At 37.5% G+C, this 20,000-nt stretch overlaps 6 non-coding genes and 1 pseudogene across 6 annotated transcripts; 4 read left to right on the plus strand and 3 right to left on the minus strand.

The window, feature by feature from the left end:
* Positions 1–2,198: 2,198 nt before the first annotated feature.
* trnav-aac lies at positions 2,199–2,271 on the plus strand. The gene has a single exon. It is a non-coding gene; the product is annotated as a tRNA-Val (tRNA).
* A 269-nt stretch (positions 2,272–2,540) lies between these two features.
* Positions 2,541–2,613, minus strand: trnav-cac. Its single transcript has one exon. It is a non-coding gene; the product is annotated as a tRNA-Val (tRNA).
* Positions 2,614–6,372: 3,759 nt separating this feature from the next.
* Positions 6,373–6,445, plus strand: trnav-aac. The gene has a single exon. It is a non-coding gene; the product is annotated as a tRNA-Val (tRNA).
* Positions 6,446–6,673: 228 nt separating this feature from the next.
* On the minus strand, positions 6,674–6,746 carry trnav-cac. The gene has a single exon. It is a non-coding gene; the product is annotated as a tRNA-Val (tRNA).
* A 3,758-nt stretch (positions 6,747–10,504) lies between these two features.
* trnav-aac lies at positions 10,505–10,577 on the plus strand. The gene has a single exon. It is a non-coding gene; the product is annotated as a tRNA-Val (tRNA).
* A 228-nt stretch (positions 10,578–10,805) lies between these two features.
* Positions 10,806–10,878, minus strand: trnav-cac. The gene has a single exon. It is a non-coding gene; the product is annotated as a tRNA-Val (tRNA).
* A 2,490-nt stretch (positions 10,879–13,368) lies between these two features.
* On the plus strand, positions 13,369–14,227 carry LOC121324359 (annotated as a pseudogene).
* Positions 14,228–20,000: the final 5,773 nt, after the last annotated feature.

Consider the following 20,000-nt stretch of genomic DNA (forward strand, 5'->3'; position numbering starts at 1 on the left):
TGCAAAAAAGTTTTCTCCGTAATCAAGTATCAACCCCCCGGTATTTGGAAAAAAAAAGTTTCAGGAAACAGTCCGCATGTGGCTCGCCAATGAAGTAAATTAAAAAAAAAAAAATAGATGGTGAGTAAGTAGATTCAAGAAAATGCACAGAGTCCGTTTCTTCAATCAGTTGCCAGGTTTATTGAAATATGCAGGGAGTCTGGTCCCAGGTACAGGACAAACACAATACTCAACATTACAATGTTTGCATGACATTAAATACCCTTCTGTATAGATGGTCCACCTCCCCTTTCTCTGACACTTAACCAATGGTCAAGGTAATTTAATTTATTGTGTGAGTGTTAATGTGTGTGTGTGTGTAGTCTAGTGTGACAACCTCTGAACTCAGTGCATTCTTCACACTCCTGGAGACAAAAGGTCCATACATCTGCCTTTTGTTATCTCCTTGCGACCCCCTTTGATGCCAGTGGCATTATCTCTTTCGATCTCTCTGAAGTCTTTAGAACCTGTTCCCTTCTAGTCCACAGCATTGTTATCTCGTTAGCTTGCAGTCATTGTTGGGCAAGAGTTTGTAGACGCAGCGTCTCTATCAATGGTTAGCAGTACATGCAATTTGAACCAAACAGTCTGCTATCTGCAATATTAGTCTCTTTTCAGAAAAGAACACCAGTATAGCTCTGCCAGTCCACATGCGTAGCAAACCCCTAATCAATTCTCGATCCATGTTTTCCAACAGTTCTTTCAGCACACGAAAAAAGGGAAAGAGTAAAAATGCTGATTACTACAGCGGCAAAAGACTATCTCTTCCAATTCTGCTCACACTGATTTAAAAAACAAAACAACAAAAAAAAAAACACAATCTACTTTCATACTTCAGCTAACACTCAGCGTGTGTTCTTCAAGCACACGAAAAAGGGAAAGGACTATCTCTTCCAACTTGGCTCACACTGATTTAAATAAATAAATAAATAAATAAATAAATAAAAACACACTTGTTTCCCAACCGGGGACCTTTTGCGTGTGAAGCGAACGTGATAACCACTACACTACGGAAACACCTGGAAGAACACTCATCCACTTATCAAAGACAACAAACTAAAAGAATATTGTACTTTGCCGTTTGGGATACATGTAATATAGCGTGTTCATAGGATTTAGAAAGTAGGCTATAAAAATACATCGACAGATTGGGTGATTTCATTCTGATGGCCCATTTCAGATGGTTGTCCAATATAAACATTTTTTTTTTCTTGATGTTTCTGTAATGATGCGCCAATCTCACAAACTACTTAAAGACTCTTGTCGTTCATTAAACTTTAAACTTTAACCTGTAGTCGTTCGGCTGTTCTAGATTCCTGTTGTCCAGACAAGAAAGATTAATGAAAAAACAAGCTGTATTTATTGTATTGAAACAGACTTAACTTTTTAAGCACTAAGAGGCTGAAGTATTATTTTACTGGTCTGCAGTTCTGAGTGGAGGTAGACCTGCATATTGGATTGCAGTGCTGAAATATAAAAGGTCCTTTTATAATATATTAGATAGATATAAAAGGTTGTTTTAAAATATATTTAGATTGTCAGGAGTTAGAGACAACCGTTATATGAGATTAACGAGAGACTTTTATCTTTCATCAAAAAAATGACGCTTCGGGAGTGAGATGCGGAAGGAAGTTTTACCGGAAGTTGCTGTTGGTGCTTATTGTTGCTAGCTTCACATTGCTGAACCGGAGACCTTTTGCGTGTTAAGCGAACGTGATAACCACTACACTACGGAAACCTAACCTAATAAAAAATGAATCAAAAGCTGTCGTAAGAAAAGATACCGGGAATAAGTTTGCTAGAAACTACAAACCCCAGTATAGCTCATCCACACGTCACTAGCAACAAAATGGTACAGAAGCCCTGAAGGGACAAATCAACATTCCTCCCAGACCAGTAACGGAATTACACGACGATCCCTTTATTGAAATGCTAATGCTGTTATTGTATCCAAACAATATTACAAACATGAAAACAGTTCAATCTTTCAAAGTTATAACACTAATCTAATTACATTATCAACCCGCGACTCCTTAGTATTTTCCGCGGCTGTGTTTTTGAAGTAGCCCAATGCCGCGGGGAAACCGCGGACCCGGCAACTCTGACCAGCGACCTGTATCACTTGCTGTGTTCAGATCTTGAGAGCTGTCTTTCATGTGGTTTCCGTAGTGTAGTGGTTATCACGTTCGCCTAACACGCGAAAGGTCCCCGGTTCGAGACCGGGCGGAAACAAGTTTCTTTGTTTTATCTCTCATAATAGTTGACACATGTTAATAAAGCAGGTTTCCGTACAAGATTTTATTTTTCAATTGTATTTTGTCAGGTTTCCGTAAATATTTTATTTTTCAATTGTATTTTGTAGTAAAACGCAATCTACTTTCGTAGTTCAGCTAACACTCAGCGTGTGTTCTTTCAGCACACGAAAAAGGGAAAGGACTATCTCTTCCAATTCGGCTCACACTGATTTAAAGTAAATAAATAAAAATGAAAGAAAGCACACATGTTTCCGCCCGGTTTCGAACCGGGGACCTTTCGCGTGTGAGGCGAACGTGATAACCACTACACTACGGAAACACCTGGAAGAACAGTTATCCACTTATCAAAGACAACAAACTACAAGAATATTGTACTGTACATTGCAGTTTGCGTGTTTATAGGATTTAGAAAGTAGGCTAAAAAAATACATGTATTTGTAACGGTTATTATTTAAAAAGAAATGACAAGAAACACTACATTACGAAAATCTGCCAATGACGAAATAGAGAGCTATGCTAAGGATATATATTGCTTATTAAACGAAACAACGTGTTTGCCCTGTAGATTGTATAGTGTAAGCGCGTATATGTTCACGTCCATTCCTGTGCTTATCTCAAACATGAAGCATTTACATTGCCCCAGATGCTTTGCTCATGCTCCGTTTTAAAATAATAAAAAATAAAAATAATACATGTTAATGTACGACCATGAACAGCTTTTGGGAAGTTTTAAAGGCAGAAATCGCGGATTGTGACATAATAATATTAAACACTTTAAAATAAAATAGTGTTTCCCCGAGGTACCTTCGGGCGGCGAACGTCGCAATCGTACTACACCACATATTCTTTGATGAACAAAAAAGCCTAATTTGTTTTTTGTGTTAGATATTCAAGCTTAAAAGCTGTTAACGAAAAAAAAAATACAATATACTGTATTATTTTAAACAATCTAGAAAAATGTAAGATCAAATGTAAGATGTAAGATGTAAGATCTGCAGATGCATGACTATATTTGCTGGAACAGTAGGTGCAACTTAAGTATTTTAAGTTTCTGCGACAGTGTCGTTGGGTGTTTTCTGCATCTACTTTGGACTAGACAAAAATTTTCATGCAGGGAGTTCAATGACTTCTGACCTAAAAACAGTGTGGGCCTGTTAAAATGAACTGCTAGATTTTTTAACCTCTGAGCATAACCAAAAAAACACATGGTTTAACAATAAGTTTGCAGTTTGGTAGATGGCGATTTTCTAGGAATTATTTTAACTTCCATTACAGGTGTTATTCAGAAAACAACAAGCATTTCTCTGTTCAAGCACATGAAAATCCATGAATAAGAGGAGGCCGGCCATCTGTGCTTGTCCGGTTCCTAGTAGTTGATTGACCTCTAAATGTTGTCAAGTTGAGTCTTAAAGGGTCCACCTGATTATGCCTCAAGAACACAAATAAGTAGCCCATTCCAAACCCTCACCACTCCCTATGAAAAAGTGTCTCCTTTTTGTCCTAAGTGTATCTCCACTTCATTTTCAACTATGCCCTCTGGTCCTGGTTTCTGTGCTGGCTGTGCTTAAAGCATTGGTTTGGTTTAATTATGTCAACTTCTTTTAAGATTTTAAAGACTTCAATCATGTCTTGTCGGATTCTTCTTTGTTCCAGGCTAAATAGGTTCAGTTCTTCAGCCTCTCTTCATATCTCAGTCCTATAAGTCCTGGGATTAGTCTGGTTGCTCTTTGTTGGACTCTCTCCAGGGCCACAATGTGCCTGTGGTGCTGCGGTGACCAGACTTGGACACAGTATTCCAAGTGCAGTCTCAGCAGTGCATTATACAATATCATCAAAACCTCCTTTGGATTGTACGCTACCCTATTGGCTATATACCCAAGCATGCCGTTTGCTTTTCTGAATGCTTCCCTGCAGTTTCTGACCAGCTCTCTATGTGGTCTCAGTGTTTCTGCATTGCTTGGGTTTGTTAAATACATCATAGTTTAAGACGTAGAAGTGCATTTACAGTTGATGCACTGGTGTTTTCTGTTCCCACTTCCCTGTAACGTACTTTTACATGAAATTTGCCCTGGCTGCATCCTCAAGGAATTTATTAAATCACTATTCCAAGAATCATGTTTTCAAACAGAGATTTAAAGAAAAGAAAAAAACACCGCACACAACTATATTACAAGGACTCATATCTTAAGCAAGGACTTAAGGTTCCGAGCTGAAAAAATATTTGTCACATGGGCAAAATGTGACTTGTGTACAGACCAGGCAAGTTTCATGAACGTGGCCTCATGGCCTGGACAACACAATACCACTGTTCAAAAGGATCTCATTGTAACCTAAACACAACCCATAATACACAACCACACACACACACACACACACACATTAAATTCCACAATCACATTTTATTAAGACAGGTTAAAATCAGAACACAATGCATATAATGAGGATGGTTCAGTAACCCATATCAAACCTCCCCCACAAGAAAGATATGCCAAAAAAGTCTACACAGTGCTCATAATTAATATTGCAATGAGTTCCGGTGCCGGTATAGTCCCACAATCATACTGGCTTATTGCATAATTATAAATTTCATACTTTAGCTAACACTCAGCCTGTGTTCTTTCAGCACACGAAAAAAGGGAAAGAGTAAAAATGCTGATTACTACAGCGGCAAAAGACTATCTCTTCCAATTCTGCTCACACTGATTTAAAAAACAAAACAACAACAAAAAAAAACACAATCTACTTTCATACTTCAGCTAACACTCAGCGTGTGTTCTTCAAGCACACGAAAAAGGGAAAGGACTATCTCTTCCAACTTGGCTCACACCGATTTAAATAAATAAATAAATAAATAAATAAAAACACACTCCTTTCCCAACCGGGGACCTTTTGCATGTGAAGCGAACGTGATAACCACTACACTACGGAAACACCTGGAAGAACACTCATCCACTTATCAAAGACAACAAACTAAAAGAATATTGTACTTTGCCGTTTGGGATACATGTAATATAGCGTGTTCATAGGATTTAGAAAGTAGGCTATAAAAATACATCGACAGATTGGGTGATTTCATTCTGATGGCCCATTTCAGATGGTTGTCCAATATAAACATTTTTTTTCTTGATGTTTCTGTAATGATGCGCCAATCTCACAAACTACTTAAAGACTCTTGTCGTTCATTAAATAAACTTTGAAACTTTAACCTGTAGTCGTTCGGCTGTTCTAGATTCCTGTTGTCCAGACAAGAAAAGATTAATGAAAAAAACAAGCTGTATTTATTGTATTGAAACAGACTTAACTTTTTAAGCACTAAGAGGCTGAAGTATTATTTTACTGGTCTGCAGTTCTGAGTGGAGGTAGACCTGCATATTGGATTGCAGTGCTGAAATATAAAAGGTCCTTTTATAATATATTAGATAGATATAAAAGGTTGTTTTAAAATATATTTAGATTGTCAGGAGTTAAAGACAACCGTTATATGAGATTAACGAGAGACTTTTATCTTTCATCAAAAAAATGACGCTTCGGGAGTGAGATGCGGAAGGAAGTTTTACCGGAAGTTGCTGTTGGTGCTTATTGTTGCTAGCTTCACATTGCTGAACCGGAGACCTTTTGCGTGTTAAGCGAACGTGATAACCACTACACTACGGAAACCTAACCTAATAAAAAATGAATCAAAAGCTGTCGTAAGAAAAGATACCGGGAATAAGTTTGCTAGAAACTACAAACCCCAGTATAGCTCATCCACACGTCACTAGCAACAAAATGGTACAGAAGCCCTGAAGGGACAAATCAACATTCCTCCCAGACCAGTAACGGAATTACACGACGATCCCTTTATTGAAATGCTAATGCTGTTATTGTATCCAAACAATATTACAAACATGAAAACAGTTCAATCTTTCAAAGTTATAACACTAATCTAATTACATTATCAACCCGCGACTCCTTAGTATTTTCCGCGGCTGTGTTTTTGAAGTAGCCCAATGCCGCGGGGAAACCGCGGACCCGGCAACTCTGACCAGCGACCTGTATCACTTGCTGTGTTCAGATCTTGAGAGCTGTCTTTCATGTGGTTTCCGTAGTGTAGTGGTTATCACGTTCGCCTAACACGCGAAAGGTCCCCGGTTCGAGACCGGGCGGAAACAAGTTTCTTTGTTTTATCTCTCATAATAGTTGACACATGTTAATAAAGCAGGTTTCCGTACAAGATTTTATTTTTCAATTGTATTTTGTGTAAAACGCAATCTACTTTCGTAGTTCAGCTAACACTCAGCGTGTGTTCTTTCAGCACACGAAAAAGGGAAAGGACTATCTCTTCCAATTCGGCTCACACTGATTTAAAGTAAATAAATAAAAATGAAAGAAAGCACACATGTTTCCGCCCGGTTTCGAACCGGGGACCTTTCGCGTGTGAGGCGAACGTGATAACCACTACACTACGGAAACACCTGGAAGAACAGTTATCCACTTATCAAAGACAACAAACTACAAGAATATTGTACTGTACATTGCAGTTTGCGTGTTTATAGGATTTAGAAAGTAGGCTAAAAAAATACATGTATTTGTAACGGTTATTATTTAAAAAGAAATGACAAGAAACACTACATTACGAAAATCTGCCAATGACGAAATAGAGAGCTATGCTAAGGATATATATTGCTTATTAAACGAAACAACGTGTTTGCCCTGTAGATTGTATAGTGTAAGCGCGTATATGTTCACGTCCATTCCTGCGCTCAAACATGAAGCATTTACATTGCCCCAGATGCTTTGCTCATGCTCCGTTTTAAAATAATAAAAAATAAAAATAATACATGTTAATGTACGACCATGAACAGCTTTTGGGAAGTTTTAAAGGCAGAAATCGCGGATTGTGACATAATAATATTAAACACTTTAAAATAAAATAGTGTTTCCCCGAGGTACCTTCGGGCGGCGAACGTCGCAATCGTACTACACCACATATTCTTTGATGAACAAAAAAGCCTAATTTGTTTTTTTGTGTTAGATATTCAAGCTTAAAAGCTGTTAACGAAAAAAAAATACAATATACTGTATTATTTTAAACAATCTAGAAAAATGTAAGATCAAATGTAAGATGTAAGATGTAAGATCTGCTGCAGATGCATGACTATATTTGCTGGAACAGTAGGTGCAACTTAAGTATTTTAAGTTTCTGCGACAGTGTCGTTGGGTGTTTTCTGCATCTACTTTGGACTAGACAAAAATTTTCATGCAGGGAGTTCAATGACTTCTGACCTAAAAACAGTGTGGGCCTGTTAAAATGAACTGCTAGATTTTTTAACCTCTGAGCATAACCAAAAAAACACATGGTTTAACAATAAGTTTGCAGTTTGGTAGATGGCGATTTTCTAGGAATTATTTTAACTTCCATTACAGGTGTTATTCAGAAAACAACAAGCATTTCTCTGTTCAAGCACATGAAAATCCATGAATAAGAGGAGGCCGGCCATCTGTGCTTGTCCGGTTCCTAGTAGTTGATTGACCTCTAAATGTTGTCAAGTTGAGTCTTAAAGGGTCCACCTGATTATGCCTCAAGAACACAAATAAGTAGCCCATTCCAAACCCTCACCACTCCCTATGAAAAAGTGTCTCCTTTTTGTCCTAAGTGTATCTCCACTTCATTTTCAACTATGCCCTCTGGTCCTGGTTTCTGTGCTGGCTGTGCTTAAAGCATTGGTTTGGTTTAATTATGTCAACTTCTTTTAAGATTTTAAAGACTTCAATCATGTCTTGTCGGATTCTTCTTTGTTCCAGGCTAAATAGGTTCAGTTCTTCAGCCTCTCTTCATATCTCAGTCCTATAAGTCCTGGGATTAGTCTGGTTGCTCTTTGTTGGACTCTCTCCAGGGCCACAATGTGCCTGTGGTGCTGCGGTGACCAGACTTGGACACAGTATTCCAAGTGCAGTCTCAGCAGTGCATTATACAATATCATCAAAACCTCCTTTGGATTGTACGCTACCCTATTGGCTATATACCCAAGCATGCCGTTTGCTTTTCTGAATGCTTCCCTGCAGTTTCTGACCAGCTCTCTATGTGGTCTCAGTGTTTCTGCATTGCTTGGGTTTGTTAAATACATCATAGTTTAAGACGTAGAAGTGCATTTACAGTTGATGCACTGGTGTTTTCTGTTACCACTTCCCTGTAACGTACTTTTACATGAAATTTGCCCTGGCTGCATCCTCAAGGAATTTATTAAATCACTATTCCAAGAATCATGTTTTCAAACAGAGATTTAAAGAAAAGAAAAAAACACCGCACACAACTATATTACAAGGACTCATATCTTAAGCAAGGACTTAAGGTTCCGAGCTGAAAAAATATTTGTCACATGGGCAAAATGTGACTTGTGTACAGACCAGGCAAGTTTCATGAACGTGGCCTCATGGCCTGGACAACACAATACCACTGTTCAAAAGGATCTCATTGTAACCGAAACACAACCCATAATACACAACCACACACACACACACACACATTAAATTCCACAATCACATTTTATTAAGACAGGTTAAAATCAGAACACAATGCATATAATGAGGATGGTTCAGTAACCCATATCAAACCTCCCCCACAAGAAAGATATGCCAAAAAAGTCTACACAGTGCTCATAATTAATATTGCAATGAGTTCCGGTGCCGGTATAGTCCCACAATCATACTGGCTTATTGCATAATTATAAATTTCATACTTTAGCTAACACTCAGCCTGTGTTCTTTCAGCACACGAAAAAAGGGAAAGAGTAAAAATGCTGATTACTACAGCGGCAAAAGACTATCTCTTCCAATTCTGCTCACACTGATTTAAAAAACAAAACAACAACAAAAAAAACACAATCTACTTTCATACTTCAGCTAACACTCAGCGTGTGTTCTTCAAGCACATGAAAAAGGGAAAGGACTATCTCTTCCAACTTGGCTCACATATTTTTTTTAATTGATCTATTAAACCATAAATAAATTTAAAAACACATTTCCCAACCGGGGACCTTTTGCATGTGAAGCGAACGTGATAACCACTACACTACGGAAACACCTGGAAGAACACTCATCCACTTATCAAAGACAACAAACTAAAAGAATATTGTACTTTGCCGTTTGGGATACATGTAATATAGCGTGTTCATAGGATTTAGAAAGTAGGCTATAAAAATACATCGACAGATTGGGTGATTTCATTCTGATGGCCCATTTCAGATGGTTGTCCAATATAAACATTTTTTTTTTCTTGATGTTTCTGTAATGATGCGCCAATCTCACAAACTACTTAAAGACTCTTGTCGTTCATTAAATAAACTTTGAAACTTTAACCTGTAGTCGTTCGGCTGTTCTAGATTCCTGTTGTCCAGACAAGAAAAGATTAATGAAAAAAACAAGCTGTATTTATTGTATTGAAACAGACTTAACTTTTTAAGCACTAAGAGGCTGAAGTATTATTTTACTGGTCTGCAGTTCTGAGTGGAGGTAGACCTGCATATTGGATTGCAGTGCTGAAATATAAAAGGTCCTTTTATAATATATTAGATAGATATAAAAGGTTGTTTTAAAATATATTTAGATTGTCAGGAGTTAAAGACAACCGTTATATGAGATTAACGAGAGACTTTTATCTTTCATCAAAAAAATGACGCTTCGGGAGTGAGATGCGGAAGGAAGTTTTACCGGAAGTTGCTGTTGGTGCTTATTGTTGCTAGCTTCACATTGCTGAACCGGAGACCTTTTGCGTGTTAAGCGAACGTGATAACCACTACACTACGGAAACCTAACCTAATAAAAAAATGAATCAAAAGCTGTCGTAAGAAAAGATACCGGGAATAAGTTTGCTAGAAACTACAAACCCCAGTATAGCTCATCCACACGTCACTAGCAACAAAATGGTACAGAAGCCCTGAAGGGACAAATCAACATTCCTCCCAGACCAGTAACGGAATTACAGACGATCCCTTTATTGAAATGCTAATGCTGTTATTGTATCCAAACAATATTACAAACATGAAAACAGTTCAATCTTTCAAAGTTATAACACTAATCTAATTACATTATCAACCCGCGACTCCTTAGTATTTTCCGCGGCTGTGTTTTTGAAGTAGCCCAATGCCGCGGGGAAACCGCGGACCCGGCAACTCTGACCAGCGACCTGTATCACTTGCTGTGTTCAGATCTTGAGAGCTGTCTTTCATGTGGTTTCCGTAGTGTAGTGGTTATCACGTTCGCCTAACACGCGAAAGGTCCCCGGTTCGAGACCGGGCGGAAACAAGTTTCTTTGTTTTATCTCTCATAATAGTTGACACATGTTAATAAAGCAGGTTTCCGTACAAGATTTTATTTTTCAATTGTATTTTGTGTAAAACGCAATCTACTTTCGTAGTTCAGCTAACACTCAGCGTGTGTTCTTTCAGCACACGAAAAAGGGAAAGGACTATCTCTTCCAATTCGGCTCACACTGATTTAAAGTAAATAAATAAAAATGAAAGAAAGCACACATGTTTCCGCCCGGTTTCGAACCGGGGACCTTTCGCGTGTGAGGCGAACGTGATAACCACTACACTACGGAAACACCTGGAAGAACAGTTATCCACTTATCAAAGACAACAAACTACAAGAATTTTGTACTGGTGATTGCAGACTTCCATGTTAATTGTTTGGTGTTATAGGATTTAGAAGTAGGCTAAAAAAATACATGTATTTGTAACGGTTATTATTTAAAAAGAAATGACAAGAAACACTACATTACGAAAATCTGCCAATGACGAAATAGAGAGCTATGCTAAGGATATATATTGCTTATTAAACGAAACAACGTGTTTGCCCTGTAGATTGTATAGTGTAAGCGCGTATATGTTCACGTCCATTCCTGCGCTCAAACATGAAGCATTTACATTGCCCCAGATGCTTTGCTCATGCTCCGTTTTAAAATAATAAAAAATAAAAATAATACATGTTAATGTACGACCATGAACAGCTTTTGGGAAGTTTTAAAGGCAGAAATCGCGGATTGTGACATAATAATATTAAACACTTTAAAATAAAATAGTGTTTCCCCGAGGTACCTTCGGGCGGCGAACGTCGCAATCGTACTACACCACATATTCTTTGATGAACAAAAAAGCCTAATTTGTTTTTTGTGTTAGATATTCAAGCTTAAAAGCTGTTAACGAAAAAAAAAATACAATATACTGTATTATTTTAAACAATCTAGAAAAATGTAAGATCAAATGTAAGATGTAAGATGTAAGATCTGCAGATGCATGACTATATTTGCTGGAACAGTAGGTGCAACTTAAGTATTTTAAGTTTCTGCGACAGTGTCGTTGGGTGTTTTCTGCATCTACTTTGGACTAGACAAAAATTTTCATGCAGGGAGTTCAATGACTTCTGACCTAAAAACAGTGTGGGCCTGTTAAAATGAACTGCTAGATTTTTTAACCTCTGAGCATAACCAAAAAAACACATGGTTTAACAATAAGTTTGCAGTTTGGTAGATGGCGATTTTCTAGGAATTATTTTAACTTCCATTACAGGTGTTATTCAGAAAACAACAACCATTTCCCTGTTCAAGCACATGAAAATCCATGAATAAGAGGAGGCCGGCCATCTGTGCTTGTCCGGTTCCTAGTAGTTGATTGACCTCTAAATGTTGTCAAGTTGAGTCTTAAAGGGTCCACCTGATTATGCCTCAAGAACACAAATAAGTAGCCCATTCCAAACCCTCACCACTCCCTATGAAAAAGTGTCTCCTTTTTGTCCTAAGTGTATCTCCACTTCATTTTCAACTATGCCCTCTGGTCCTGGTTTCTGTGCTGGCTGTGCTTAAAGCATTGGTTTGGTTTAATTATGTCAACTTCTTTTAAGATTTTAAAGACTTCAATCATGTCTTGTCGGATTCTTCTTTGTTCCAGGCTAAATAGGTTCAGTTCTTCAGCCTCTCTTCATATCTCAGTCCTATAAGTCCTGGGATTAGTCTGGTTGCTCTTTGTTGGACTCTCTCCAGGGCCACAATGTGCCTGTGGTGCTGCGGTGACCAGACTTGGACACAGTATTCCAAGTGCAGTCTCAGCAGTGCATTATACAATATCATCAAAACCTCCTTTGGATTGTACGCTACCCTATTGGCTATATACCCAAGCATGCCGTTTGCTTTTCTGAATGCTTCCCTGCAGTTTCTGACCAGCTCTCTATGTGGTCTCAGTGTTTCTGCATTGCTTGGGTTTGTTAAATACATCATAGTTTAAGACGTAGAAGTGCATTTACAGTTGATGCACTGGTGTTTTCTGTTCCCACTTCCCTGTAACGTACTTTTACATGAAATTTGCCCTGGCTGCATCCTCAAGGAATTTATTAAATCACTATTCCAAGAATCATGTTTTCAAACAGAGATTTAAAGAAAAGAAAAAAACACCGCACACAACTATATTACAAGGACTCATATCTTAAGCAAGGACTTAAGGTTCCGAGCTGAAAAAATATTTGTCACATGGGCAAAATGTGACTTGTGTACAGACCAGGCAAGTTTCATGAACGTGGCCTCATGGCCTGGACAACACAATACCACTGTTCAAAAGGATCTCATTGTAACCTAAACACAACCCATAATACACAACCACACACACACACACACACACATTAAATTCCACAATCACATTTTATTAAGACAGGTTAAAATCAGAACACAATGCATATAATGAGGATGGTTCAGTAACCCATATCAAACCTCCCCCACAAGAAAGATATGCCAAAAAAGTCTACACAGTGCTCATAATTAATATTGCAATGAGTTCCGGTGCCGGTATAGTCCCACAATCATACTGGCCTATCTTTTTTTTTTAAGTGTTTACTGTATATGGGCAAAGTAGAGGATAGTAGATTAAGTGAATATCACTTGAATTCCTAAAGTAAGTGAGCGTAGCAGTTGATCCTTGCCATGTTTTCATCGTTGATCTGAGTGAGCTGACAAAATATGTTCTTGTTGAAAATTCTCACTCTAGCGGCTTATCTAACTAATCTATTATAGTGTAATGGAAAACGACAAAGCGCACTGGAGCGGGAGATGCCCCATCCTCACATTTATGTTGAAAGGACTTTGGCTTTGATTAAGCCAGATGCTGTTCACAAAGAAGAAGAAATCGAAGACATTATATTACAAGCAGGATTTACCATTGTACAGGTAGGTAGGTGTGTGTTAGAAATTGTTTTGCAGAATTGTTTAACTATTGGAGGTGGAGACAGACAGTCTATCAAGTGTATCATCTAACTAGATATATTTCCTTGTACCAAACACAAAATGAAAGATCAGGCTAACAATGCATATATTAAAAAGCTGTCTTTGTGGCTATACACAAGATGTTACAGAGATTTACACAGTATTGTGATACACCAATATGCATTACAGGTAAATATAACCCTGTTAAAGGATCCCGTGAGTAGTTAATAGCATTGTATTGCAAGAAAGCAGGTCTTAGTACATTTTCTTGCCATTTTTCAGAAAAAGTATACCTGAGCCCGGAATAATGCAGTGACTTCTATGCAGAACAGTATGGAAAACTGTTCTTCCCAAGCTTAACAGCCTTCATGAGTTCTGGTCCGACCATTGCCATGATCCTTGCCAGAGACAAAGCCATTGCCCACTGGAAAGCACCGATTGGCCATCCAAACAGTGCAAAAGCAAAAGAAACACACCCAGACAGGTACAAAAACAAATGCACTAGTAAGGAACAGGCTTTGCTCCAGATGAGCAAAGATTTATTTTAAAGAATTCATTGCCTATTATGTGTAATAAAACATGTATTGATTTTAGTTTACGGGCAATCAATGGGACAAGTGATCGAAGGAATGCAGTACATGGCAGTGACTGCTTTTCTTCAGCAGAGAGGGATATAAAGTTTGTGTTCCCTGATAGTATGATATAATAATTATTTATTTGTTTGACAGTAATCCATATGTCTAATATAGCCTGATTGTAATTTTAAGTTTAACACTAAAGTATATCTCCTTAAGTTGTTGTTTACTTCCATAGTTAATCCTGATATGCAGTGCTTTATTAAAAAGCAGATTCCTTTACCACTACATTACACTGCGAGTCAAGAAGACCTGTTACTTCTACTATGTAATAGAAACTACATCATCAAGCTCAGGAAGCAAAACAGCAATTTTAAAAGCATTTTTCACCATGGTGTTTGTATATTCATATAATTTCATAGCTGATATTTACAGGGTTATACTGTATATGTATAAGGTTACAAACTTTTAAATATGTAACAAATATTTTTTTAATAGTATGGTGAACTACACTTTTTTAATTGTCCATCCACAATGTGAATGCAAAAAAAAGGTTTTGTAAACAATTATGACAAAAAGTAGAAATGCTATTCCTACCTGGTTTTGAACCAGGGCTATTTTATGTGTTAGAGAAACATAATAACCACTACACTACAGAAACCCTTCACCATGCTAATCAGCACAAGGCTTTCGTCACCTGATTAATAACGTGAAGGTAGGAACGGACAAACAAACAATCTAAAAATGACAGGTCCATTTATAAATATGATGTGGTTGTTTAAAAAAAGAAAGGTTCAAATCTTTCCAAATGTATTTGAGCTAATAGTATCACATTAATTTTAAAATGTGAATAACAAGTTAACACATGGAAAAAGAAAATGTGGATTGTACGTTGTGGGTACTACAGCAGAAATTATACTATCTATTTCCAAATTGGAGCACAGTTATTTATAATTTAAAAAAGAAAAAAGAGGAGAAATGCACTTGTTTCCACTGGGTTCAAACTGGGGACCTTTTGTGTGTGAGGCAAATGTGATGATATTTGGTGATGTGATGTCTTTTACTATACCAAATTTATGTAACACAATCTCTATATATTGAATCATATAAAATTCATTAAATTGTACATTCTACATAGGATAGTTCCACAGGTGTATAATGTACGCCATCCGTCATGTAATACAATATATATATATATATATATATATATATATATATATATATATATATATATATATATATATATATATATATATATATATATACACACACACACACACACACACACACACACACACACACACACACACACACACACACACACACACACACACACACACAGACACTAGGGTTACTAGTGTGTTTGTGTTAAAGTTACACTTTGTGAAAAAAAAGTTAAATACACAATGGATAGCAAGCAATACAGTGGCTATAAGGGAAAGTTATGTGGTCTTTGACTGTAATTGACTGAAAGAAGAGAATGAATTGTATTCATGTCAAAGCTGGGGGTCAATTCCTCTTTTTCATTTCCAATTCCCCTTTCCAACCAATTCCTAACCCCAATCCAATGCCCCTGTAATCAATTGCAACACACCATTGATCAAAATTGCAATTAGCAGCATTCTGTTAAAATTAGCTCACAGTGGCAAAAAATGTACTTAAATTGAAGTCACTGTCAGTCAATTCAATTGGCTTCTGATGAAAGCAGTTGAACAATCACAACAATTATCATGTCTCTAAAAGATCAATTCTAAGCCCTTCGAAATGGAAATATATAAAATCCATGTTAAGCGTAATTTTCCTATTATAAAAACGCACTTAACATGGCTTAATGTATCCAAATCTATTGCTATTAACGCCAAACTGGACACAATGTTAGATTTTAAGCAGATCTCCTGTGAACTTAATAAAGGCTTTACGCTGTCAGATGTATGCTTACCTATTGGCAACTGTTTTCACTAAATATGTGGATAGTTTCCTCTGTTGGAGAAGTAACGTTGAGTCAAGTTCGGAGTTTCTAGTAATAGACTTGGATACATTAAGCCACGTTAAGCGTGTTTTTATAATGGGAAAATGAGGCTTAACGTGGGTTTTATATATGTCTTCTTCATATTCAGACACATAAATTTATATCTTTATTAATAGCATTAATTATGCAATGCAAAAATGTGAGGACAAAAAAAATAAATAAATAAATGTGATGCACAGAAAGTTTAATTTACTTATTTAGTGAAATTATATTTATTGTATGCATTTTTTATTGCATTTACAAATAACACATACAATTAATACAAATTAAAGTAGATATTCAATGTAGATTACAATATAACAATGAAAATATATATATATATATATATATATATATATATATATATATATATATATATATATATATATATATATATATATAACCGTTATATGAGATTAACGAGAGACTTTTATCTTTTATCAGAAAAATTCCGCTTCAGGGATGAGATGTGGAAGTAAGTTTTACCTGAAGTTGCTGTTGGTGCTTATTATTGCCCACACTGAATGGGCTTCCTGCGTGCGCTTCTCTTCAAACAGCAGCAACCCCATCATCGTCTCTTGCGGCTGGGACAAGGTGGTTAAGGTGTGAATATTTGACTTCCAGTAAACCTAACCTTGTTAGCTATTTCCAAGAGTGTCCCAGTGATTACAAAATTCATGATCATATCATCTGAGCCATTAGGTTTTGATGACAAGTCCTGCAATTATGATGGGATGTAATTCAGATTCAAATGGCATAAACTGCTTGTGGAAATGTCATGTACTGTTATTAAATGTATTCCACATGGTGCTTTAATTGAATCCATCTGTACAAGTGCTAAAACTAAAAAAGTGTTTTGAAAGTTTAGGGCTTTATAATGAAGTTCTGATACTTGTTATTGAAAACTGTGGTTCTCAACTCTGCTTCCTGATGCTTGTGAGTTTCACACTTGTTAATGGTGTGAAACCTGTTGAGAATCGGGTTGCAAGCACTATTCCATAGGCAATAGAGACACAAACCTGGACTCTACTGCCAGTTCTGTGCCTACGGTAATACTTGCTTATGAACTTGAGATCTGTGAAATGGTGGTTTGTATCTAAATGTGTGTTTAATTGCCAGGTCTGGAATTTGGCTAACTGCAAGCTGAAGACTAACCACATTGGACACACTGGCTATCTGAACACAGTCACCGTCTCTCCCGATGGCTCCCTGTGTGCCTCTGGTGGCAAGGTAAACAAAAGCTGGATCGTTCCATACACTTTCTTCTTTCATTCAAACTGCACATTAGACGCCTGTTTGCATATACACATTTAACCTTGGGAAATTTTAAATGTGCTGTGCACGTCTAGCTGTAGGATGGTATGGCGCACAGCATTACTGAAGAGTTTCGCTTGGAGGCTGTGTGAGTGTGTGGGTGGCGTGAGCTGTGATGAAACCTTCAATGCCATCTGTATTGTACGGTGATGTTAAAGAGGCTGTTTCTGAGCACAACCCTTGTTTTATTACTCATCTTTGTGGCAGAACATGTGTACATTAGCACACAGTTGCAGTGACGTGTTTCTTACTATGCATCATACAAATAGCTCATCAGGACCATCAAATGTATCATAGTGCACATTGCATTGTGACTGTTGTGAAACACATCTTACTGTGACATATTGCAAATGTATTGTTCTACCCCAAGTTCTACACACTGCTGCCTGTAGTCTGGATTCATGTTTCTTGAAAGACAGAAATGGCTACAATGGAGGTTGATTCTTTTAAAACCTGCAGTTCAATTAGTTCTATTTATTCTGTTATATTGTTTATCTTCTGTTACAGAAGTGGGTGACAATTGTCTCTTGAAAGACAGAAATGGCTACAATGGAGGTTGGTTCTTTTAAAACCTGCAGTTCAATTAGTTCTATTTATTCTGTTATATTGTTTATCTTCTGTTACAGAAGTGGGTGACAATTGTCTCTGCAGTTTAATAAATGAAAAAAAAAAAAAAAAAAAAAAAAAAAAAACTATGCTCTACCGTGGTGGTATAGTGGAGGCTGCTGTACTTGTTTTACATGGAGAACCGCCTATCTAAGTTGTGATAAGACTTTCAATGGAAATACTTTAGCAGAAGTTATTGCATATTGGAATCTGGGTAGGAAGGAGGCCTCAGTCTTTGTTAAACTTGCATTACATGTGTAAGGTGAGGTATACTTTTTTTGTTATTTTTGTTTGCTTCCCATAGGTTGGCTTCAGTACATTATGTATGTGATTTGTCACAAACCATTTTCGTACTAGTACAAAGTATGCAGGGTTTTGGCAGTGTAGTTACCTAATTTCTTACTGTTAGCTTTTTTATGTGAGTAGGTCCCTAGATTATGCTATTATGAATTTGATGCAAGGTCCTAACTGTGTATAGTTTGGTTTTACTGTAGTTTACAAAGATTGACTGGCAGTATTTTGTTCTCTTCCCATTAGGATGGTCAGGCAATGCTGTGGGACCTGAATGAAGGCAAGCACCTGTACACTTTGGATGGTGGAGACACAATCAACGCTCTGTGCTTCAGCCCCAACAGATACTGGCTGTGTGCTGCTACTGGACCCAGCATCAAGATCTGGGTGAGTTGCAGCTCAAATGTACATTTCAGTGGGTTCATATTCTAGGGAGAATTGTGTGGGAGTATCTACTAAAAGAAAAATAGATCTATTCTGCCTTTTGAATTGTGAAATGAGGAGTTCATAAACCGTAAGCTATGATGAAACTTTCAATGCCATCTGTATTGTACGGTGATGATAAAGAGGCTGTTTCTGAGCGCAACCCTTCTGTGTACTGTAGGTAAGTGAATGGTGAACCCATAAGGTAAAGGTTTACAGAAGTAAACCTACACTACCTTTGTTGCCACCAAACACTCCAGCTAAACCTGGAGTTCACATTGCATTCAGATCTGTCCAGCATTTTGAATGGTGCTGTAGATTTCTGTGGATTGTGTTTGTGTAACATAAGAACTAACTATCTCCCTCCGCTACAGGACTTGGAAGGCAAGATCATCGTTGATGAGCTGAGGCAGGAGGTGATCAGCACCAGCAGCAAGGCTGAGCCCCCACAGTGCACATCCCTGGCCTGGTCTGCAGATGGTGAGGTAAGAAGTGCTCGTCCTTTCTGTCGGGGTGTGCCTGCTCCTTTTCCAGTCATTCTGACCATTCACGACTAGTCTGATTTTTCCATTGGTAAACTAGTCCTGCATGTATGAGGGGCCACAGTGATTAAATAAGCATGCATTAGTTAGACCCCCTGTCTTGCTTCCTGAAATCACAAGGTGGTCATTTAACAATTGATAATGGCAGCAATGCAGGTGCAGATCTTGGCTACACCTTGTAATTGTAAGAGCTGGGATGGATGGAAAGAGGTGCTGTGGATGATGGTCTTAAATATCAAAATATATATTGGACCTAACTCCATAATAAATTTGCTTCTCTTTTGCAGACCCTGTTTGCTGGCTACACCGACAACCTGATCAGAGTTTGACAGGTCACCATCGGCACATGATAATTGTTTTCTACGAAAATGAAGAGAACTGTTGAACTGTTGGAGCTTTGAATAAAAATTTGAAATTTGTGTTTTGGTTTTTTTGTGTGAAGTGATGGTGGAAGTATTTATATTAAATACTCTCACTTGTGTGGTTTCAGGATTGTGAAAGAGTTTTAAGGTTGATGGAGGTGCCTAGAGCTGCTGACCCCTATAAGGATTCTTGCATGTGCTATGTTGTGTGGGTAAATTTCTACACCTTGATGGGCTGTTGTTACAGGGTGTATATCTTGTGTAAGGTACTTTTTTTTTTTTTCCAAAAATAGTGAATACTGATTTCAATTTGCAAAGTGACGATCAAAGTGAGAACCGTGTGTGTGTGTAGATAAAT

The sequence above is a fragment of the Polyodon spathula genome, chromosome 12 (assembly GCF_017654505.1).
Source record: "Polyodon spathula isolate WHYD16114869_AA chromosome 12, ASM1765450v1, whole genome shotgun sequence".
NCBI classification, from domain to species: Eukaryota; Metazoa; Chordata; class Actinopteri; order Acipenseriformes; family Polyodontidae; genus Polyodon; species Polyodon spathula.